This window comes from Scyliorhinus canicula, chromosome 16 (genome assembly GCF_902713615.1).
Source record: "Scyliorhinus canicula chromosome 16, sScyCan1.1, whole genome shotgun sequence".
Lineage (NCBI taxonomy): Eukaryota > Metazoa > Chordata > Chondrichthyes > Carcharhiniformes > Scyliorhinidae > Scyliorhinus > Scyliorhinus canicula.
In genome coordinates, this window is record NC_052161.1 from 68007462 (window position 1) to 68032546 (window position 25085).

The window sequence follows — 25085 nt, forward strand, 5'->3', positions numbered from 1 at the left end:
CTCCCTCCCCCCCGCTTCCGTCACCCCCACGACTGAAATTTCAACATGTGGGCATACATTTTTAAAAGATCTGCAGGTTCGCAAAGCCTGAAAACCCGACACAGGGATGACAACCTAAGCCTCAGTCTGTGACCTAATTTGGTAGCTATTTATGGTGTTGCTCCAGCTTAACCAACATAGACCTCCTGGACTTTGAATAGAGGGACCCTGCTGATATGAGAATAATAGATTCTTCCCATTCATTGGCTCACTTTTCATAGTGAGCGATAAAACTCCATTCCTCACCTACATCTCGAAAATAAGAGTATCTTATGTTAAGCTTGTTATTGTCACATTTGGGAAGGAAAAGTAATTCTCGATAGTGCACCAACAGCAATTTCTCGCTTCTCTCTCCAATTTTGCCTCTCCTGTGTGAAGGCAATTGGCTTCTGTTCAATAGCTCAGCAGTGACACTGAGATTGAGAACTCAGCAAAAGATTGAAGTTGTATTCCATCAGGCTGCAGTGAATCGCAAAGTGGTGTGTCAAACTGACCTGAAGATTTTATTTATGAGTAAGGGTTTAGTGAACTGGCAGAGGTGTAATGGCTTAATGGTTCAATTTTCTTTGGCCTGCATCTTAACCCTTTGGTAACATGACTATATCACCTTATTATACCTGCTTTTGATTCAAATAGAATGCATAAATATACCGAGGCCCCCATCTCCCGAAAATAAATAGCCAGAAACAAACTGTAACAGAGCAGGTTCCTTACTATTTCCATGGCTTTCCAAAGATGACTTTCACCTCTGACACCTCTTATAACAGTGTCCAGTTTCAAGCCCCATCTCCCGATAATAGATGAATGGCACTCTTTTTCATTCAAGGCCAGACAGCTCCAGTTTTACCTGTAGATGAATGGGGTGACCCCATAAATCATCATGGCACAGACAGATAGTAATGTAGGGGCTTCACCTGAGAATGCATCGATAACATTTGACTAGACCCAAGGATAATACCTTCCCTGAGCTTATTTACTTCAAGGAAACAGACAAAAAGTATGGGCACAATTTAATGGCCTCGTCGTGCCTGACTTGGTGATGCGACAAAGCCGTTTAATCTCGTGAGAGGGCTCCCGAGAGATTCCCGACCCTCGGAACGTCCTATGAGATTTAACAAAATTTTGCGAGTCGTCGCGATCTGGATCTCGCGCATGAGAGCCCTTAGGTTCACTTAAATATGTCTACACTGTATTCTCCAGAGCCCCACAAACTAATGGCCGTACCTGAGAGACCTGACCAGAGCGCCATTTAGCACTGGTCCACACAAACGTGGGCCAGGTGTGGGGGCTTTGGGGGTTCTCCCAGGCCATTGGAGGCCCCGAGGTGGTCAGCTGCTGGCACCCAGGCTCCTTGACATGGCCAGCCTGACACCTTGTCACTGCCACCCGAGCACCCTGGCAGTGACAATGTAGCACTGCCAGTGTACCTGTGCCTGGGTGGCATTGCCAGGATGGCAGGGGCACTGCCAAGATGCTAGGCAGGTAGTGCCAAGGTGCCCAGGTACCAGGTTGTCCGTGCCAGGGATCGGGCCCCGGAGTGCACTGCCCTTAAGAGATGGGTTGCGGGGGTTTTGAAGACCCGCTAAAAGGTAAGTTGTGGCAGTGTGGTGGTGGGGGGGGGGGGGGGGGTTCCAGAGGTCGAGGTGGGGGAGTAGAGGGGGGTCAAAAGATTCAGGCAGCATTAAAAATGACTCGATGATCCGCGAATACTTTTCCTGCACTGGCAAGCTGATCTAATCAATGCAGGAAATGAAGTAAGTCTGGCCTCGGTATGGCATTCCTCGCTGAGACCAAAAGAAAAGGAAGAATCCTGTTAGCGAGCAGGGTCATCTCGGCACCTGCTGTGCTGAGAAACACCCCGCTATGCGTGTTCAAAATGAGGTTTTTTTTTTGCATTAAATCTTGCCCAATAACTTGTGCATCTCTTCTGTCAGCCTGTTGCGATTAAACCACCAATCCGGCAATCTTGGGACTGAAACCGTCCTTCGGTTATAGGTGGTTTCCAGGTCAGGCGATTTTGGCTGTCGGTAGTTTGGATAAAACCAGGTTCGGTGGGGTCAAAGGCCGCTTGAAGTGCAGGACAGAGCAGCACTCAAAGTAGCGATTCTGGTAACTGGTCTGAAGATACACTGCGCCAATGCAGTGCCTAGCTGAATTGTCCAGGTCAGTTATTTTATAAAAACAATTAAGTTTGGTTGGCATGGTAGCGCAGTGGTTGGCGCAGCTGCCTGAGGACCTGGGTTCAACCCCAGCCCCAGATCACTCTCCGTGTGGAGATCGTATCTTCCCCCCGTGTCTGCGTGGGTCTCACCCCCACAACCCAAGAATGTGGAGGGTAGGTGGATTGGACATGCTGAAATTGGCCTTTAATTGGGGGGGACAAAAAATCATTTTTTAAAAAACAATTAAGTTTGACACGTGCAACGTTATAAAAGCATCCAGTTTTCACTCAGTTCTGATCCTTGGATAGCCAGATTTGAGACAATGTTACCTGCATTTTGCTTCATAATAGGGAATAGTTTAATATTCTGCTCTGAACTCAGCAAATTTGGATTTACATGCTCTTAATACTGGAGCTGCACACACTCTTTCTATAATTTCTTATATTGATAATGAAAACAATGTAGCCAACTTGTGGCACAAATAAAGTGCATTTCATCCAAAAGCAGGGACCTAGGTGGGATTCTCTGTCCCGCCAAACCCGTTTTCTGGCGTGCCCCCCCCCCCCCCCCCCCCCCCCCCCTCCCCCGCCACCGGCAGCAGGATTCTCCTTCCCGCCAGCCAGCCAATGGGGTTTCCCATTGTGGCACCTCACGCAATCAGGAAATCTGCGGCTGTGAGTGCGCTGCCGGATAAACGGAAGATCCCACTAGGTGGCACTGGAGCAGGGCGACTTCTTGCAAGCTGTGCCCAGCATACCCTCTAGTTCTATCTTTTACCCTCGTTCTATGCTTCTAAAACTTCATTCTAACTATTTTACATTATATTCTGCAGTCTCTCCTACCTTCCCTATGTACGATATGCATTGTTTTGTAGAGCATGCAAAAAACAATTATTTTCACTATAAACTAATACATGTGACAATAATAAATCAAAAATCAAATCAAATCAAAAAGTCAGAGAATCCAGACTGTGATATTTGAAATATGTTAAACTGCTTTGTAATTAAATGCAATTTACCTGCTGTAATCCAGCCCATTGCAAACATTCCAAATTGTATCTGCTCCCTTGTGTGAACGATCCCCCAAGAAAGCCTGGAAATATCTTTGTAATATTTCTCAGGTCTCGGTAACAGGAGTACAAACATAACATCCAGATTTAGTGTTTTCATCTGCTCCAGCTTGCTTAAACTTGCTCATCATTTTTCGAATCGGAAATGGTTAAGGAACAGAATGCCAAATAAGAAAGAAGCAGAGGGTTAGGGTGTCAACCATGGCACAATGGTCGCATGTGTGGTGCAGAAAGATTATGGATTCAGTCCATCTTCAGAGATTTGTGTCCATCATTATACAGACACTTCAATGTAGTACTGATGGAGTGCTGCACTGGCAGAGGTGCCAACTTTCTGATGTGATGTTAAAACAAATTCCCAACTTCCCTTTAAGGTGGACATAAAAGATTCTGTTGTAACAGTCACAGGAGCAGGGCAATGTTCCCTCTAATTTCCCTGCGCTGCCCGGCTCCCTTTAACATTGTCGCCCAGAGATGCATGTACACATCTTAAAAGGATCCGCTGCTTGTGTGTGGCCTGTTTGTACACTGAGTGGCACGTTCCCGATTGCTGCACAACAGGACACTGGGCAGATTAGAGGGAACATTGCCGAAAGGATGTTCTCCCAAGGTCCTGATTAATATTTAAGCCTTAGCTGACATGAGTAAAACAGATGATCCAGTCATTAACTCATTGCTGTTTGTGGGAACTTTATGCAAATTAACTCCTACATTTCTATGCATTACAACAGTAGTACACTTCAAATGTACTTCATTGTGTAACCCACTTTGCCAAGTTCTAAGGTAAAAGAAATGTGCTATATAAACTGATACAGATTACTGGTTAGCCCACACTTGGAGGACAGTGAACATTTCTTGTCTCCATATTATAAAAAGCATATAGAGGCATTGAAGAAGTTCAAAGAAAGATTTACCAGAATGATACCAGAACTAGGAGGTTACACCTACTAGAAAAGATTGAACAGGACACAGTGCTTTTCTTTAGAAAAGAGAAGACGGGACAGTGATTTGAGAGAGATGATTAAAATTATGAAAGGCATCTATAGAGTTGATCTATGAAGGAAGCATTGTGGATAGCAATGTTCCAGGCAGCACTGGCTGCCCTATGGCTGACCCTCCAAGATTAGCACGGTAGCCTTGTGGATAGCACAATTGCTTCACAGCTCCAGGGTCCCATGTTCGATTCCGACTTGGGTCACTGTCTGTGTGGAGTCTGCACATCCTCTCCGTGTGTATGTGGGTTTCCTCCGGGTGCTCCGGTTTCCTCCCACAGTCCAAAGATGTGCAGATTAGGTGGATTGGCCATGATAAATTGCCCTTAGTGTCCAAAATTGCCCTTAGTGTTGGGAGGGGTTACTGGGTTATGGGGATAAGGTGGAGGTGTTGACCTTGGGTAGGGTGCTCTTTCCAAGAGCCGGTGCAGACTTGATGGGCCGAATGGCCTCCTTCTGCACTGTAAATTCTATGAAAATAGGATATGTCGATGGAGTTAGATGATGAACAGTGGAACACAAATACAATGATGGTCTTTAGGTCTGATCTACATCACCTACAAGGCACAAGTCAGGAGTGTGATGGAATACACTCTACTTGCCTGCTTGAGTGCAGCTGCAACAACACTCAAGAAGGGCGACACCATCCAGGACAAAGCAGCCTGCTTGATTGGCACCTGATCTACCACCTTAAATCTTCACTACATCCACCACCGACTTCAGGAACTCATCAAGGCTCCTTTGACAGCACCTTTCAAACCTGCCACCTCTACTGCCGAGAGGGATATGGGCAGCAGATGTATGGGAACTCCACCACCTGCAAGTTCTCCTCCAAGCCATAAACCATCCTGACTTGGAACTATATCGCTGTTCCTTCACTGTCGCTGAGGAAAGATCATTGAACTCCCTAACAGCCCTGTGGGTGTTCCTACATCACATGGACAGCAGCAGTTCAAGAAAGTTGCTCACCATGACCTACTCAAGGGCAATTAAGGATGGGCAACAAATGTTGGCCTAGCCAGAAGTGCCTATCCTCCATGAAACAAAAGAAGAGGCTTTTTACAATGCAGTAAATATTCTTGAGTACTGCGTAATAAATGCAAGATTTTTCTTTCTTCCTAAGTTACAGGTAATGTAGCCCTTGAATTTTCATCCCAATTCAGTAAATGGAGGGCTGTGCCTGAGTGATCTTCAACTTTATGGTCCTTCTGAAGCAACTCCCATAATTAATTTTAATGAATTACTGACTGTCCTAGAACTGATCATTCAATTCCTCACCACTCCCTGGATGTTTTTGTAAGAGGTTAATTTTCATGTGTGCTTGCTCTGCCTTATCTCAAGTCACAGTTGGCTTCCCAGCAAATTAGCGAACAACATTCATCTATTTTAGATTTCACTGAAGCTTTATTGGGCTGTTTCCTCTTCAGGAACACTCATGCAACCAAGTCAAACAGAATCCATTATGTTGGTCGCGAACAACCAATTCTTTTTCTGCAATTTGTGACAAGAGTGACAGAAGGATTAATATGTATTGTAAGTAGACACATATGGTGAGAATACATTCTTGAGACAAAGCATCCTGCTTGATTCACACCCCAACCCCCACCTTCAACTCTCACTCCCTCTAACACCAACGCACAGTGGTAGCAGTGTGTATCATCTACAAGACACTCTGCAGCAACTCACCAAGGCTTCTCTAATAATAGCACCTTCCAACCCCATGACCTTCACCACCCAGAAGGACAAGGGAAGCTGATGCATGGGAACATCACCACCTGAAAGTTCCCCTGCAAGCTATAAACCATCCTGACTTGGAACTATTATCACCGCTCCTTCATTATCGCTGGGTCAAACACTGTGCCACAGCGGCATGGCGGCACAGTGGTGAGCACCGTGGTTAGCACTGCTGCCTCAAAGCACCAGGGATCCAGGTTCGATTCCAATTATGGGTGACTGTGTGAAGTTTGCATGTTCTCCCCGTGTCTGCGTGGGTTTCCTTCACGTGCTCCGGTTTCCATCCACAGTCCTAAGATATGCAGGTTAGGTGGATTGGCCATGGTCATTTGCCCATTAGTGTCTAAAGATGTGTAGGATAGGTTACAGGGTTACGGAGATAGGGTGGGGCGGGGGGGGGGGGGGGGGGGAGTATCAAAGACAGTTACGTGCTCTCACTTCCTCTGTTTTTCTTCCACAGAAAGCTGTCCCATTGTGACAGTCTTCATTTGAATCATGCTGGGACTAATAATCTGGTGAGTTGTATAACTAGAGCAGTAGAAAGGGTTTTAAATAAAATAGTGGGGGCAAGGGTTCATGTTTGGGGAAATGTGATCAATTAATAGAGAGGACAAGACAACAGAGTAAAGTAGCAATAAGAGAAATAATGATCAGCACATGACAAGAAAAATGTAGAAACCTAAGAGTGCACAGCAGGCAACCAGCTAGAGGTTACACAAATAGTCAAAAGACAGAACCAGAGTATTTGGGCGTGATCTAACCAAATTGCAACAAAGCCCTGTGATGAGCACATTTAGCCAGGTGTTTTCTGGTGCTCACAGAATTGGGGAAGACCACGCTATCTGTCATCATTCTGTTGCAATAATAATAATCTTCATTAGAGTCACAAGTAAGCTTACATTAACACTGTAATGAAGTTACCGTGAAGTTACCTAGTCGCCACATTCTAGCGCCTGTTCAGGTACACTGAGGGAGAATTCAGAATGTCCAATTCACCTAAAAAACACATCTTTCAGGACTTGTGGAAGGAAAGCGAAGCACCCGGAGGAAACCCACGCAGATGTGAGGATAATGTGCAGTCTCTGTGACCCAAGCTGGGAATCGAACTGGGGTCCCTGGCACTGGGAAGCAACAGTGCAAACTACTGTGCTACCGTGAATTCGGGGCCTCAGTGGGGAATGCCCCACCAAGGTCCCGTTTCCTGCACTGAGGATCTCCAATCGCCGGACTCTTCAGTACAGGGAGAGATTGGGGGGCCATTTTTAAATGCCATTCTGGGAAGGGATTGTCTCCCAACCAACGGGCAGGCCGTACCGGCGCCAAAGCGTGGTGTGAACCACTCTGGCATCGGGCCGCCTGGAAGTTACGGAATCCTCCGCACTTTTGGGGGCTAGGCCGGTGCTGGAGTGGTTGGCACCACGCCAACTGGCGCCGAATGGCCTTCGCCGGCCGGCGCGAGTTGGCGCATGCATGGGAGTGCCAGCGTGTTCTGGCGCATGCGCCAAACCACTGGCGTGATCCCTGCAGATGCGTAACGGGTTTCTTCTCCGCGCCAACCATAGCGGAGGTTTACTGAGGCCGGCGTGGAGGGAAAGGGTGCCCACACAGGCCCGCCCGCAGATCGGTGGGCCCCAATCGCGGGCCAGACCACCGTGGCCTCCCCCCCCCCCCCCCCCCCGGGGCCGGACCCCCCGCATCCCACCGAGGACTCCACAGACCGCCCTCAGAACCAGGTCCCGCCGGTATGGACCTTGTGTATTTCACGCCGGCGGACCGGCCGAAAATTTGCGGCCGCTCGGCCCAATGGGGCCCGGAGAATCACCAGGGGGGCCACTGCCAACAGCTCCTGACCGGCGCGGCATGATCCCCGCCCCTTCGAAAAAGACGGCGCCGGAGAATTTGGCAGCCGGCATCGGAGTGGCAGGGCAAGATTCAGGCGCCTCCCCCCCCGGTGATTCTCTAACCCGGCGTGGGGTTGCAGAATCCCGCCCCCGATCTCTCGATACTCCCAACACAACTCCTGAACTTTCTCAAAACCCCAACCCACCTATAATGCGGTCCTACGGCCCCTCAAGGTACCCCTCCACACCCCACCTGACACCGCATCCCCAGGCCTGATCCCCACCATAGAAAAACTCCAGACTGGCACCTTGGCACTATCAGCCTGGCAGTGTCCCTGTCAGCTGGCATGCCACCTGGGCACCTTAGCAGTGCTCAGCTGGCACCCATGTGGAAGTTCCAGGGTGAAATCTGGCAGTGCCAGGGTGCATGGGTGGCACCAGCAGTGCCAGGGTGCCTCCATGCCCAGAGGGCAACCACCTGGGGGCCTCTGATCCCCAGGGAGATGCCCCAAGTGCTGTTCCACCTCTGGGGATCAGCACTGAACAGCTCTCACTCAAGGTCTATGAGGTGTTGGATCCCAGGGCCTTGATAGATCTGACAAACCCATGTTAGAGTGATACTAACAGCCTTGCTCCAATATTCATATTTGCCAAATAGTGATCCCGCCCAAAATGGGCAGAATTGAGATCACAATGTCTCATGAGATCCCATTTGATCTCACGAGGTGTGGCGAGCCGGGTAGATCCCAGAAGAGAGGTCTCCCAGTATCTACCGGCCATGGCACACTACCATTTGGTTGCAATGCGACTGGTAGATCACACCCTTTGCATCTGAATTATAATGCATTAACATTATAAACAAAACAGAAGACTTGATAACGCAAATAGTTATAAATGTATTTGATCAAATAGTCACTACATACGGCTATAAGGTGATAGATGCTGGGACGTGAATATTAAAGGGTACATTCCATTTAGGAAGGACAGGAAGTTGGGAAAATGTTAATTAAGGTTGACATTGGTACAATAAAGAAAAAGGTGACCTTAGTTCTGGAGATCATGATGTAGAATCAGCTTGTGTAGAGATGAGAAATAGTGTCATGTGAGAGTACCTTTAAGAAATTAGTGTTTAAGAAATGTACCTTTGAGAAATGGGTGTTTAGCAATCATGTCAGAGTGTGGGTGGAGCTGGGATGTCTGTCAGCTTTTTACTTTTGTTTTCAGAGCTGGATAGCTGCAGTCACAGCTAGAAGGGGTATTAGCCTCTCACTCTGTAACTAAAGACTGTAAATCGAACCTGGTGATTTAAAACTAATAACTGCTCTCAGTTGTGACTTTAACCTGATGTGCTCCTGTTAAAAGTTTTGTTTTAAGTCTTATGGATGTTAAAAGGACAGCTTAAGAATTACTTAGTGTTGTATTCTTTGGGGGTTATATTTGAATTGATGGTTGCTAAGATGTTCACTGTATGTTTTAAAAAGGTTAACTTGAGTTCATAGAATAAACATTGTTTTGCTTTCAAAAATACTTTTCCATTTCTGCTGTACCACACCTGTAGAGTGGGCCGTGTGCTCCCCATACCACAATCTGGTAAAAGTTGTGGGTCAGGTGAACTCCATGATACACTTTGGGGCTCTCTAAACGCTGGCCCATAACAATAGTAAAAATAAGAAGTCACATGTGGAAGTGGTTTATTGGCCTTCCTGACAGTTACCACTTTGTGTATACAGGAAGAAATAATGCGGGTTTGTGAGAAAGGTACAATGATAATCATGTGTGAGTTCAATCTACATATAGGTTAGATAAATCAGATTGGCAAATTTAGCCATGGAGTGTTTTCAGGACAGTTTCTTAGAGCAGCATATTCGACAACCAACCAGAGAGCAAGCTATAATAGAACTGGAAACAAACAGGATTAGTTAACAACTTCATTGTAAAGGCACCATTTGGGAGCAATGATCATAATATGACTGAATTTCACATTCAGTTTTAGGGAGAGACGAGGGTGTCTTAGATCACTGTTTTGGATTTAAATAAGGGCAATGTGAGGGCATGAAGATAGAGCTGGCTAAAGTGAACTGAAAAATTAGGTTAAATGAGGGAGCTAAATGTATGATTGCTCAATTTGCTGATGAGATAGGTAGGAAAACATGTTGCAAAGGCTAAGAAGTGGGGAGAAAATTGCCGGATGGAGTATAATGTGAGAAAATGTGAACTTGCCCACTTTGGTTGGCAGAACATAAAAGCAGTATATTATTTAAACAGAGAGATTGCAGAACTCTTGAGGTACAGAAGGATCTGCATGACCTGGTACATGAATCACAAAAAGGATAGTTTGCAGGTAAAGCAAGTGATTAGGGAGACAAATAGAATGTTGTCGATTATTGCAAGGCAAATGGAATATAAAAGTAAGAATGTTTTACACAGATTGACAGGGCATTGGTGAGACCACATCTGGAATATAGCGCTTAACATTCCAGGCCCAAAACACTCATTCCAGGTTAAGCACCGTTTCACTTGCACCTCTTTCAATCTGGTCTATTGCATTCGCTGCTCCCAATGTGGTCTCCTCTATATCGGAGAGACCAAACACAGACTGGGTGATCGCTTTGCTGAGCATCTTCGGTCTGTGCGCATTCAAGATCCTGACCTTCCTGTTGCTTGCCATTTTAACAAATGACCCTGCTCCCATGCCCACATGTCTGTTCTTGGCCTGCTGCAATGTTCCAGTGAAGCGCAATGCAAACTGGAGGAACAACATCTCATCTTCCGGTTAGGCACACTACAGCCTTCCGGCCTGAATATCGAACTCAACAACTTCAGATGATCATCCCCACCTCGACCCATTTGTTTTCATTTCATTTTAACTGTCTTTTACCATTTCTTTCTTTCTTAATATACATTTAATTTCCCCCCCCCCCCAATCTTATCCACCTTTCCTGCACCTTTTTCCTCTTTGCTTCCCCCTTCCCCTCCCCCCACACCTACAGTTCATCCTCTGATGTTAGTTTCCCTGCTGTTTGACCTTTCATCTTTTGTCCTCTATGGGGACTGCCATTAACACTCTTTCCCCTTGGTTTCTGTGGCCATTAGCACCCGGTTTCCCTGGGTTTCTGTGCCTATGACTCATCTTTCATTCTCACTCCACAGTATAAATATTTCCCACTCGCTCTGACTGTTAGCTTTGACAAAGAGTCATTGGACTCAAAATGTTTGCTCTTTTCTCTCCCTACAGATGCTGCTAGACTTGCTGAGGTTTTCCAGCATTTTCCCTTTCGTTTCAGATTCCAGCATCCGCAGTAATTTGCTTTTATCTGGAATATAGTGTTCAGTTTTGGTCTTCTTAGTTAAGAAAGAACATAAGGACATTGAAACAGTTCAGAGAATGTCCTTTGGAATGTTTCCTGCGATGACGGAGTTATTTTATGAGCATAATATTGGATGGGCTGGGCCTGTACCATTAGAATAAAAACAGAAATTGCTGGAGCACCTCAGTAGTTCTGGCAGCACCTGTGGAGAGATAAATAGAATTAACATTCAAGGCCTTTGTCCATTAGAGTTTAGAAGAATGACAGGTGATCTTATTGAAACATAAAAGGCCTGAGTGTTCTTGACAGAGTGGATTCTGATAGGCTGTTTCTCCTTGGAGGAGAGATTAGAATCAGGGGGCACTGTTTACAAATGGGAGTATCTCATTTAAGACGAGGATGAGGATGAGGATTTTTTTTCTCGGGGTTTGTGAGTTTTTGGAACTGCAGAGAGCAGTAGAGTCAGGGTCATTGAATATTTGAAGGCAGTTATGGATAGATTCTTGATTAACACGGGAGGCAAAGGTTACTGGAAATCAGTAGGAATGTGGAGTTGAGGCGACAGTCAGATCAGCCACGATCTTATTGTATGACAGAGCAGGCTAGAGAGGCTGAATGGCCTACTCCTGCCCCTAATTCAGATGTTCACAGTTCCATTCCTGCATCATAGTGAGCATATAATATACCCTTTTGTGAAGCTTTGTAATTTTCCATGAAGCATCTATGAAATTTGCCCCCTAAATTAGAGCTAGCTTTTCAGTAAGTTCGACACGCCCATGACTTCAACTGGTCATAAGTAGAGCAAAAAACCCAATCTTCATCTGCCTGCACTCCTCTCCAATGGGAGTAGGGGATTCAATTTACATACTTCCATTATCCCAGAAATTAAATTGTGGATTTTATTGGAAGAACACTTTAATGCAATCTTATGGCATTCCTCAGTCCATTATAGCAATGGAAGCATTTGAAAGAGCTCAAGTGTGGCGGTAAATCTCTAAAGGAAGGACAATAAAATGCTCCAGCTACAAAACAAATAACATGTTCAGGATATTTTTATTTCCAGAACTCAAGTTAAAAGCACAGGCATTTGAGCTCTCAATATATGTGGATTAAAGAGAACTCTAATTAAGTGTCTCAGCCTTCAGTAATGTAAAAATCTTCCCTCCTAAGTAATCAAAAAGCAATTGTAATTTTATACCAATCTACATTATGACTAGTGATAGAGCCTTTAGGAGGGCCAGTAACATTTCCTCTATATGCACTCAGCTGGGCCTGCATTAATGAGAGAACTCTAATACATAGAGTTACAGAGAATCTAAAAGCAGGCCATTCATACTCCTCACAAGCCTCCTCCCACCCCTCTTCATCTATCTTTAACAACATAACCTTCTATTCCTTTCTCCTTTGTGTGTTTTTTGGTTCCCCTTCAATACGCTGATGTTATTCACTCCAAATACCCCTTAAGGTGGCAAGTTCCACATTTGATCTCACCACTCTGGGTAACGAAGTTTCTCCTGAATTCCCTACTGAATTTGAGACTCATGGCGCCTTGTTTTGAACTCCCCCCACAAATATTACTCAAACCTGTCATATGATAATGGGGGAATTAAGTATTTTAAATATAAAATGGAAGAATTGGAACAATGTGGATTATTTCCCAAAGCAGTTACATATAATCAAGGTACGAAAATGATTATTGATGTGAAATCATACATCTACTTTTCAAGGACAGCTTTTCTCATCTTTTATTTTCAGTAAAACATTGATTTAAATTTGGGAAAGTATTTTTTTTTAAATTTGCCCTTTGGTTATAAGTGATGAACAAACTGCCATCCGTACAAATTCAGTCTGACCCAAGGTCACAAAATCTCTGCATTTCCGCCACCCTCCCGGCCAGACTGAACTGTTAACATTGACATTTCTTACACAGTTACAGTACAAAGTTATTAGTAATAAGTAGTTGTCGTGATGATATGCACAACCAGTCATGTATATAGTGATACATGAGACCTCCAACCAGCAGGTGGCAGTAGAGAACAACCATATGACACTATTACCTCAGGGAGTTGATAGAGGGTCTTCGTAGTGGATAGTTACAGTTTGTAATAGTCCATAATTAATTTCTTATAGGTAGTAGTTTTTGATAGTATTCTTAAAGTTATATTAACCATGCAATTGTTAAATAATAAAACTTTAACTAGTCTAAGAAGCCAAGCACCAGAACTTGGCAGTTGTTTTATGAAAATAAAATCCTGTGTATAGTGTGCATGCAGGAATGCATATTTAACGTATTTGTAGCTGCAATTATTGAATGTAGCACTCATCTTGCTGGTTTAAATACCAATTCAACTGATATTGATTTGCTGAAATATAGACCAGCAAAAATTTCAAAAAAACTGACACTTAAAAAATTAATGTATGGACCTTGCCTGATTTGTTTTTTTTTCTCAATCCTTCTAGCCACTACCTCAGATTTCTCCCTGGGCTGAACATCTAGGCATATACGAGAGAGCTATAAGGAATTTAATGTTGGCCTCAGGATACCCCAAAAAGATTCAGAGCCAATAAACTCCTTTTGAAGCGTGATCAACAATATATAGCCAACAAACTACGTTGCCTGATGGTTGGGTAAAACATTTTCAAAGGACAATATTGAGATGCAAGTAGAAAAAGAACTAAGATGACTTAGATCCGGACATTATTCTGGAGGCAGGGCGGCACTGTGGCGCAGTTTTTAGCACTGCTGCATATAGCGCCGAGGACCCAGGTTCGATCCCAGCCCCAGGTCACTGTCTGTGTGGAGTTTGCACATTCTCCCCGTCTCCGCGTCAGTCTCACCCCCACAATCCAAAGATATGCAGGTTAGGTGGATTGGCCACGCTAAATTGCCCCTTATTTGGAAAAGAAAATAATTGGGTACTCTAAATTTAAAAATATATATATTCTGGAGGCAGGTTCTGTGTGGGAGGTTCTGGTGTGTGTGGAAATCCTGAAAGAATTCCTCAATGACTTGCAGAATGTAACAGTGGGATTCCTTTCCATTTTCTTTCCTGTGATCTTCCCACCCACAGGTAGCCTGATTGACAAGCTGGAGGTCTGTACAATAGGCCCTCTCTTGTGACAGGGCTGGGCTACAACGCAAGGCAAATGACAGGCGATAGTTCTATGTTCCGATAATAGCCCTGTCACACCACAGTAGATCTAATAGTTTTCTCAGTTATTTGCTGGTACCTTCCTAGATTGATAGCCAACATAAGCTCATGAAGTCAATCTTCTCAAGTCAGGTTTTACTCCCAGATCTGTCAGGGTTTGGTGCACCTTCATCTGAGAGGGAAATTACTTATCTGTTCTCCTCCTGTTACTTTTAGCTAGGCACACACTCCAAGCTCATTCTCTCACACATGCATGGCATGCACTCATCATTTTTATTGTAGGTAACTAGGAATAAATCTGAGGACAAGAGAATGATGATACTTGCGTCTCCAGCAGATTTTTTAATGTATAATTGATATTACAATTATTATCTTCAGGAGGTTTTCTACATTGAAGCTGTGTTCGCAAAGTTGAAGGGCATCAGCACTGGGCAATGGAGCATTTTCCTTGTTTTAGCACTTCATTTTAGGAGTACACATAGCCAAGTCAGGTATTGCACAGCCAGATCCCAATGTAAAACTCGCTCTGCTTCTAACCTAATGCTGAAACTTAATTCCAAATTTTAAAAAAAGTTTGTGTTTTCTTTTGCTGAGTTTTTCTACTTAATCATTCAGTTTCTGCAGCTTTGTAAATGACTTCTCTGAATAAAAATGGCTTATTAATTCCCCATGGTGAGTAACTTTCAGTGTAATCCCTTCCCTGACAGAAATCAAGACGAGACTACCCAAGGAAGCCTTATCGCAAACAAAAAAATGGAGAGTTTCATTTGTTGATTCTCAGCTGGATTCAAACTCAGCTTCCTGGACAATTTTAAAACTTATGGCATCGTCTTTTCCCTTCAGAGTTACACCATACTGCTCTTGTTTGCACTGCCTCTGCCGTCAAGCTTTCACTTCAAGCTAACTGAAATGAAATGAAAATCGCTTATTGTCACAAGTAGGTTTCAAATGAAGTTACTGTGAAAAGCCGCTAGTCACCACAGTCCGGCGTCTGATCGGGGAGGCTGGCACGGGAATTGAACCCGTGCTGCTGGCCTGCCTTGGTCTGCTTTAAAAGCCAGCTATTCAGCCCTGTTTTAAACCAGCACCTACTTCCATCTCATTATTGGTTCTAGTCTGGTTACTCATTCACAGTTCAAATGAGCCTCCCCTGTATTCTTTCCCTGCCTTTTAGTGTCCTTTTGCAACTTTGTTGTTCTCTGTCAAAGTGCAACTTTCACCCATTTGACATGAAAATAAAATCTATCACATGTTGGTGCTTCCCTCTGGTCTGATGCTACCTATTTCCTCCAATAGCTCAGCCAACAGGAGAAAGGTCTGTGAAAGATTGAAGGCAGAAAGCAGCATTGCTTGTTCGTATGACAATTAAGGTTTTCATCTCATCATGATTATCTTGCACTGAAGGTTGCTGTTTGAATATTTAACATTGATCGCAATATAATCCGACATTAAAGGAAGTCACTATTGCCATTTAGTGACCTACTGAGATATATCAACTAGTCACAACTAGATAAATTAATTCCTTCACTTTGTTTAATTACTGTTAATATTTCTCAGTTTAGGTCACAGTGCTTAAAGTCACTCATTTAACTCAAACAAATACTTGTCCAACTTTATGATAAAGTTTTTTTTTTCATTGCGAGTTTGCCTAAGGATTAGTGGAGACAGATAATCAGGCGAGGTTTAACCTCACCGGGGGCAGCATGGTGGCACAGTGGTTAGTACTGCTGTCTCACAGCTCCAGGGACCTGGGATCAGCTCCAGCTTCGGGTGACTGTCTGGGTGGAATTTGTGCTCTCTTCCAGTGTCTGCGTGCGTTTCCTTCGGGTGCTCCGTTTTCCTCCCACAGTCCAAAGATGTGCAGGTTAGGTGGATTGGCCATGATAAATTACCCCTCAGTATCCAAAAGGTTAGGTGGGATTACTGGGTTACGGGGATAGGGTGAAGGCGCGGGCCTAAGTATAGTGCACTTTACAAGGGCTGGTGCAGATTCAATGGGCTGAATAGCCTCCTTCTGCATTGTGGGGGATTCTTTTGTATTCTCTCACTTTCTTTGCCAATTATTTGCTGCTTGTGAGCTTCTTTATGAGCCTTACTAAGCAGATGACAGCTTAATTTAATATGTTTAATATTGGCAGCACAATAGTTAGCACTGCTGCCTCACAGCGCCAGGGACCCGGGATCAATTTCAGCCTTGGGTCTAGCTCAGTTGGCTGAACAGCAGGTTTGTGATGCAGAGTGAGGCTAACAGTGTGGGTTCAATTCACATATGGGCTGAGATTATTCATGAAGACCCGTCTTCTCAACCTTGCCCCTTGCCTGAGGTGTGGTGATCCTCAGGTCAAATCACCACCAGTCAGCTCTCCCTCTCAAAGGGGAAAGCAGCCTATGGTCATCTGGGACTACGGCGAATTTACTGGTATATGGGGATGTTGAGTTGAGCTAACCCTGGCCTTCATTATGACCCATCATAGAGATACTGCAGGTTTGTCATCGGAGTTGTTCCAACTTACTGAACAGTTGATGTCGAACATGACGAGATCCTGCATAATGAGAAACAGTTTTTTAAAAAATAGCTCCACTACAACAGGGGATACCCACACTTTGTTTGGCCGCAGCACCCCTCCCTCACTTCGATTTCATGGAATATTTCAGAGTTACAATATACAAATAAATTGAGTCAGTGAAGGTTTTAGACAGGATCAGTTCATAGGTGAAAAGCCGCAGTTTTAACATCAAATGTGTTTTCATGTTGTAGCACCTATCTGATTTTCCACAGGACATTTAAGTGAATTGCCTTTGTCCTGTGTATACCACTGGACCCAGAGTCTGACTCATTCCCACCCCTGCTCACACTGCCAGGCCAACCGGAAACCACATTTCACGGTGGGTGAAATTCTACCTCTGCAGACGTTGCGTGCATACGAAACGTGAAATTCTTTACTGTATCTTTCCTTTATCTCATGTAAAGATCATCTGAGTCGCTAACCAGTGGTTTTGGATTCTCAAGATGTTCTCAAGGTGTTCAGTTTTGCCAACTAATCAACAAAGAATAGATGAATGTGTATGAGTAAAGCACAGGGAATAGCAACAAAGTAGACCACAAATGTAAAGGAAGTTAGAAATGCAGAGAAATAATACCTTGAAAACAGGTCACACAGCTCAATCAGCCTTGATAGACATTTACTTCCAGCCAGGTAAGGTTCAAAGCTTGAGCTTTATAATCCAGTAATCAAGGGGGGTGGGCGAAATCTCAACAAAGTACATCAAAGATTAACATTCAGATGATCAGAAACCCAGATTATTCTTTCAAAGTTAGGCTGAAGTTTGAGCCAGAGAATCCAAGTGAAAATCTATCAAAAAATGGTTTTAAAGAGTTACGAGTAATACTTTGCACAAAAAGTTCTGAATGCTTGGAATAATCTGTCAAGCAAGGTAGTAGGATATTGATGTGTTAGCGCAATGTCATTAACAACAACAGTGTTTTAAAATTAGGGGTCGCCCATATAGGACAGTGATGAGAAGAATGATTTTCTCTCAGAGAGCTGTGCTACTTTAGGATTCTGGCTCAGAAGGCAGTGGAAGCGAGATCACTGAATACATTTAAGGCAGAGGTAGATAGATTCTGGTTAGGTAAGGGAATCAAAGGTTATTAGGAGTAGAGGGGAAATGTGGAACGCAACACACACACATTAACCACAATCTTATTAAATGGCGGATCAGGCTTGAATGGCCTACTTCTGCTCCTACTTTGTATGTTTGCTTGACACAATGTATCAGCTCTCTTACTTCCCATATTCAGTTGTTCTGTATGGAAAGAGATATGTCTTTTCTTGCCCTTGCAGTCTATATTCCTATTAATAATTCAGCAGCAAGCTTTCAAGAGTTTAATACAAAGAAGGCTATTTATTCTCACGCACGTACCCTAAATTAGTGTAATGTCACATACTCAGTCTCACTCTCACATGCACACAAAAATTGAATACAGATAAAGTTAGTTTACTTTTACAGATTACAGTTTATTCACTCACTGATTTATCTCATTTGGCATGCCTTGGTTTCTTGAATGGATATGATGATTTAAAGCTGAAAATAGGATCTTGAAAAAGAGAGGGTTCACAATCAGTTGTGAGGCCTCTTATAGTTGAATACCTAGGCGGTTGGTTCTCAGGTGAACTTTCAAACTGGAACAGCTTAAGTATTTTGGCCGCTTCATGACTTGCAGCTAGTTTCAGACTGACTCATGACTTATAATTCTGATGGATCTACTGGGTCCTGTGTAATACGATTTCAGTTCCTGAAACCAGCTTCAATCACATGATTGCTCGGTTAACACTTCTGAGGCCCACCCAGTTTAGTTTGGATGGAGAAGGCCACTGTGATACAATTGGAAGTTGATAGTGGCCATTGAATTTTGATCTTTATATTTGTTCAGTGTGAAACATGGAGGCAGGCAGTCTGGAGACATCATAGTCTTAAGCCCATCTGTAAACAATGAGATGTGTGAATTCCACAAATAACTGTGACATATCACGATCTATGTCCACATTTATTAGGTACTAGTTATATATGTGGATTGTTTAAGAGTTTAGTCACATGACAGTCTGTGACATTATCGGCTGATTTGCAGGCTTTGCCACAGTCTAGATCAAACCTTTATACAGTTCACAGTCATATAATAAACCTCTGTTGATTATTCTGTTCAACCCCATGCACTTCAACATTACATCTTTTATCCTGCACATACAATACACAACAGGAACAAAAGAAAACTGGCAACGAGAATTGGATCAGAAAACATTCTTCTCAGAAGCGAAAAGGAAAATTGAGGCTGTCGACAATCAACATTGAGGCAGATCAAAACCAGGTCAGCGATCTCACCTGGCATCAGACCGGTAAGATTGTTGGGCAAAGATTTTTAAAACGGAAGGTCCATCCCTTAAATTAAAAGTCAGTGCCCCGAGGAGTTGAGGCTGCAGAGCTCAAATAAGAACATTTATTTATTTGTTGTCTCTGCAGGTCCAGTGTCTTTTGAATTCTGTCAGCTTCCTCGATCTTTGCGAGTGTTTGGAGCCTCAGCTGATGCACTTTTTTTCCATATATTTTCAAAAATGTGTTCTGTTGTAAAACAAACACTGCAGCGACTTGTTGGACACTAAGGGCAATTCGTCGTTTGTTTCTTTGAAAATCTGCAGCAGTTCTTTCCTGTCTCCATTGTTCCCATGCCATTACCAGAATTCCCTTCAAGCCTGCCAAACCTTTAAAACTCCTCTGCAGTTTCTAAACTTCACGGTACTCACAGCAACCAGGTTGAAGCATGGAGCATCAGTCGGATTTATCCTCGTCGCCAGTGCGATAACTTGAGGCTGGAGCCAGTTTGTTGCATCCAAATATAAACTTTATGGGGGAACACACACTGAGATCTTTACAGACTCAACACCATCTGACTACCCAGGGCACAGCACTGGCATGGTTGATTGGCAGGAGGCAGGGGCAGTAACTCCCATTACCACAGAAGTGTGTCAGGAAGTGCAGGGTAATGCGCTTGGGTGACGTGTGTGCCACAGGTGAATAGCTAACCGAGTCTAAAAGCTGAGATGCGAAGGGAAGACTTCTAGCAGCGCCAACTGAATGCGAGGTGAGTCAATGAATGTAGGGTTTCAATCATCCTTGATCAAGACTGTTGGTTGATAAGTGTAATGGGCGTGATGAATGGATTAGTTGGTGGGGTTGGTGGTTCATTTGGTGCACTGACCTTGACCATACATGTGAGTTCATTAGTGTTTTTGTGGCACTGCATCCAGATGCAGTCGGCCACTAACATTGACTGTGACACCCATTTGCTACCATTGTCTTTGTAATGTCTGTCTGGAAAGCATACTTATCCCTTCAGGAAAGAGGGCCTCGCTCCCCCCCCTCCCTCCCCCCCCCCCCCCCCCCACCCCCCCCCACCCCCCCGCCCCTCCTCCACCCTGTCCATCTCCTCCTGCATCCAGTGTTGCAGTAGAGAGCCCTCACGGTTCACTCTCAGCCCTATTTCACCATTTTTGCTCTATTTGCTCATAGACCCTTTGACAATGGTGTCCACCACCTGCTAAAGCCAGGATGCCCCGTGCTGATAAGAGATGCAGACCGGCTTTAAGTAGTGCAGGCTTGTATGAGTGATGCTAGCCTTGCATAAATTTTGTCCCTTCCCCAGACATGCATCTCCTTAGCAGTGCATTTAATGCTGGGCTGAATGCCACTTGCATTATAAGTAGCAGGCATTACGATGTTTGTACATTATGACCCCTATGCTCATTTTCAGGAACAATCAGATTTTTAGCATATTGATATGAATGATTCCCTTGGAAGCTTATTTCCCAGTTGGATGTTCGAAGTGATGCTGTTAGATCTTGACTCTCGTACAAGAGGACACTGATTAAGTGTTTAATTCAACAGAAAATACTTGTTTATCTTTAGAACTCACAGTGTAATCTTTTCTGTCAAAGAAATTGATAGATATAATGCAACTAATGCAGTTGTAAAATCGTTCAATGTTTGGTGTCAATTTTAGTGATTTTTTTTCAGGGACACATTGAATATATACCTGGTCTGATCTTTCATTTAAGTGTTTGTCAATAGGAAGCGCTGACTGGGGCAAGGTTCTCTTTGAAAGCTATGGTAATTACATCAGATACTAATCAGGTTTTATTCCAGAGTTTAAATCTCATTCAGTTAGTTCAAAGCATTAACGTCAGCATCCTGTAACTATGATGTAGATCACTCTTTATGATTTTTATGCAATCCTTCTATTATTTCTTCCCCATCGCCTGCCAATGATTCGGAGCCAGCTACAGCTAAGAGGACAAGAAGGCAGCCAGAATTCAGGTGTCCATCAACTTTGTTCTGAGATATAAACCAAGGGAGAGGCCTACATACAGGGATGAGCCCTAACATCGGATATCCTCGCCACTCAAGAGCATTTAAGGCAGAAATATCCCTCGAAACTGAGTAAGGGCAGCACCCACAACATACCCTCAGTTGAACTCCGCTCCTTCATGTGGAGAAACACCCGCTCAATTTTACACTGAATTGACATCAATGTAGGGCAATATAGGACCTGGAGTAAATAGGTGTTCCACCTGATTCAAATGGATTTCCCATTCAGGGAGTTAGGTGACAAAAAAACCCATGTTATAGCCATTTGCTTTTTTTCACCAAACATATACTTTAGAAATTAGATAAAAATTTGTAAATGTACATTACAAAACATTTCGACTTGAAAATGACAGAAAGTGCCATGAAATTCAGCTTGTCTCCATACAGTGTGCCTCGATACAATTTCAATTCTTTTGATAGTCACAGTATACATTCCATGTCAGGCATACAACTGAAGAGCAAAGGTATTTCAAATTGAAAACTTACAGAAAGTACAATAGAATTCAACTTTTTCCATGCAGCATATTCTTTCTGAGGTGCTCAATAGAATTCCAATACTCATATATTTACAAAGTACATTCAATGCCAGGTATACAGCCCAAAGGGTTCTAAAAACATCACAGCCCCTCAGTGTACTCTGGCTGAAAGGTTCTGGGCAGTGACCTTTCCCAATTACGCCTCTACCGCAGCTGCCCCAAGTTTAGTGCGTCACCCATTACATAGTCCTGGACCTTGAAATGTGCCAGTCTGCAACACTCGTTCAATAACAACTCATTAGAACATAGAACATATAATGCAGAAGGAGGCCATTCAGCCCATCAAGTCTGCACCAACCCACTTAAGTCCTCACTTCCACCCTATTCCCATAATCCAATAACCCCTCCTAACCTTTTTTGTCATGAAGGGCAATTCATCGTGTGCGATGTGGGAGCTCAGGAACATGTCCACTGTTCCTGGCTCCTTCATGTGCAAGAAGTGTGTCCAGTTGCAGCTCCTGTTAGACCACTTGATGGCTCTGGAGCTGCGTATGGACTCACTTTGGAGCATCCGCAATGCTGAGGACATCGTGGATAGCACGTTTAGCAAGTTGGTCACAACGCAGGTGAAAGTTACTGTAGGAGATAGCAAATGGGTGACCAAAAGACAGAGCAAGAGTAGGAAGGCAGTGCAGGTGTCCCCTGCGGTCATCTCCCTGCAAAACAGATATACCGCTTTGGATACTGTTGAGGGAGATGGCTCACCAGGGGAAGGCAGCAGCAGCCAGGTTCATGGCACCGTGGCTGGCTCTGCTGCGCAGCAGGGCAAGAAGAATGGCAGGGCTATTGTGAGAGGGGACTCAATCGTAAGGGGAATAGACAGGCGGTTCTGTGGACGCAATCAAGACTCCAGGATGGTATGTTGCCTCCCTGGTGCAAGGGTCAAGGATGTCTCGGAGCGGCTGCAGGACATTCTGGGTGGGGGGGGGGGGGGGGGTGAACAGCCAGCTGTCGTGGTGCACACAGGCACCAACAATATAGGTGAAAAACGGGATGAGGTCCTACAAGCTGAATTCAGGGAGTTAGGAATTAAACTAAAAAGTAGGATTGCTACCTGTGCCATGAGCTAGTCAGAGTAGGAATGTCAGGATAGATAGGATGAATGCGTGGCTTGAGAGATGGTGCAAGAGGGAGGGATTCAAATTCCTGGGGCATTGAAACAGTTCTGGGGGAGGTGGGACCAGTACAAACCGGACGGTCTGCACCTGGGCAGGACTGGAACCGATGTCCGAGGGGGGGTGTTTGCTAGAGTTGTTGGGGAGGGTTTAAACTAATGTGGCAGGGAGATGGGAACCAATGCAGGAAGTTGGAAGGTAGTAAAACAGGGACAGAAACAAAAGACAGTAAGGGGGAAAGCATACAAAATTGCAAAGATTAGTGGGAGACTAGAGGACTGGGAAATCTTTAGGGGGCAACAGAAAGTTAATAAAAAAGCTATAAAGAAGAGTAAGACAGATCATGTGAGTAAACTTGCTCAGAATATAAAAACATAGTAAATGTTCCTAAAAATATATAAAACAAAAAAGAGTGGCTAAGATAAATATTGGTCCTTTAGAGGATGAGAAGGGAGATTTAACAATGGGAGATGAGGAAATGGCTGAGGAACTGAACAGGTTTTTTGGGTCGGTCTTCACAGTGGAAGACACAAATAACATGCCAGTGACTGATAGAAGTGAGGCTATGACAGGTGAGGACCTTCAGATGATTGCTATCACTAATGAGGTAGAAATGGGCAAGTTAATGGGGCTAAAGGTTGACAAGTCTCCTGGCCCTGATTGAATGCATCCCAGAGTGCTAAAAGAGATGGCTAGGGAAATTGTAAATGCACTAGTGATAATTTATCAAAATTCACTAGACTCTGGGGTAGTCCCTGCGGATTGGAAATTAGCAAACGTGACACCACTATTTAAAAAAGGAGGTAGGCAGAAAGCGGGTAATTAGAGACCAGTGAGCTTAACTTCGATAGTAGGGAAGATGCTAGAATATATCATCAAGGAAGAAATAGCGAGGCACCTGGATGGAAATTGTCCCATTGGGCAGGCGCAGCATAGGTTCATAAAGGGGAGGTTGTGCCCAACTAATTTAGTGGAATTTTTTGAGGACATTACCAGTGCGGTAGATAATGGGGAGCCAATGGATGTGGTATATCTAGATTTCCAGAAAGCCTTTGACAAGGTGCCACGCAAAACGTTGCTGCATAAGTTAAAGATGCATGGCATTAAGGGTAAAGTAGTAGCATGGATAGAGGATTGGTTAATTAAAGAAAGAAAAGAGTGGGGATTGATGGGTGTTTCTCTGGTTGGCAATCAGTAGCTAGTGGTGTCCCTCAGAGATCAGTGTTGGGCCCACAATTGTTCACAATTTACATACATGATTTGGAGTTGGGGACCAAGGGCAATGTGTCCAAGTTTGCAGATGACACTAAGATGAGTGGGAAAGCAAAAAGTGCAGAGGATACCGGAAGTCTGCAGAGGGATTTGGATAGCTTAAATGAATGGGCTAGGGTCTGGCAGATGGAATACAATGTTGACAAATGTGAGGTTATTCATTTTGGTAGGAATAACAGCAAACGGGATTATTATTTAAATGATAAAATATTAAAACATGCTGCTGTGCAGAAAGACCTCGGTGTGCTAGTGCATGAGTCACAAAACATTGGTTTACAGGTGCAACAGGTGATTAAGAAGGCAAATGGAATTTTGTCCTTCATTGCTAGAGGGATGGAGTTTAAGACTAGGGAGGTTATGCTGCAATTGTATAAGGTGTTAGTGAGGCCACACCTGGAGTATTGTATTCAGTTTTGGTCTCCTTACCTGAGAAAGGACGTACTGGCGCTGGAGGGTGTGCAGAGGAGATTCACTAGGTTAATCCCAGAGCTGAAGGGGTTGGATTACGAGGAGAGGTTGAGTAGACTGGGACTGTACTCGTTGGAATTTAGAAGAATGAGGGGGATCTTATAGAAACATATAAAATTATGAAGGGAGTAGATAGGATAGATGCGGGCAGGTTGTTTCCACTGGCGGCTGAAAGCAGAACTAGGGGGCATAGCCTCAAAATAAGGGGAAGTAGATTTAGGACTGAGTTTAGGAGGAACTTCTTCACTCAAAGGGTTGTGAATCTCTGGAATTCCTTGCCCAGTGAAGCAGTTGAGGCTCCTTCATTAAATGTTTTTAAGATAGAGATAGATAGTTTTTTGAAGAATAAACGGATTAAGGGTGTTCGGGCCGGAAAGTGGAGCTGAGTCCACAAAAGATCAGCCATGATCTCATTGAATGGCGGAGCAGGCTCGAGGGGACAGATGGCCTACTCCTGCTCCTAGTTCTTATGTTCT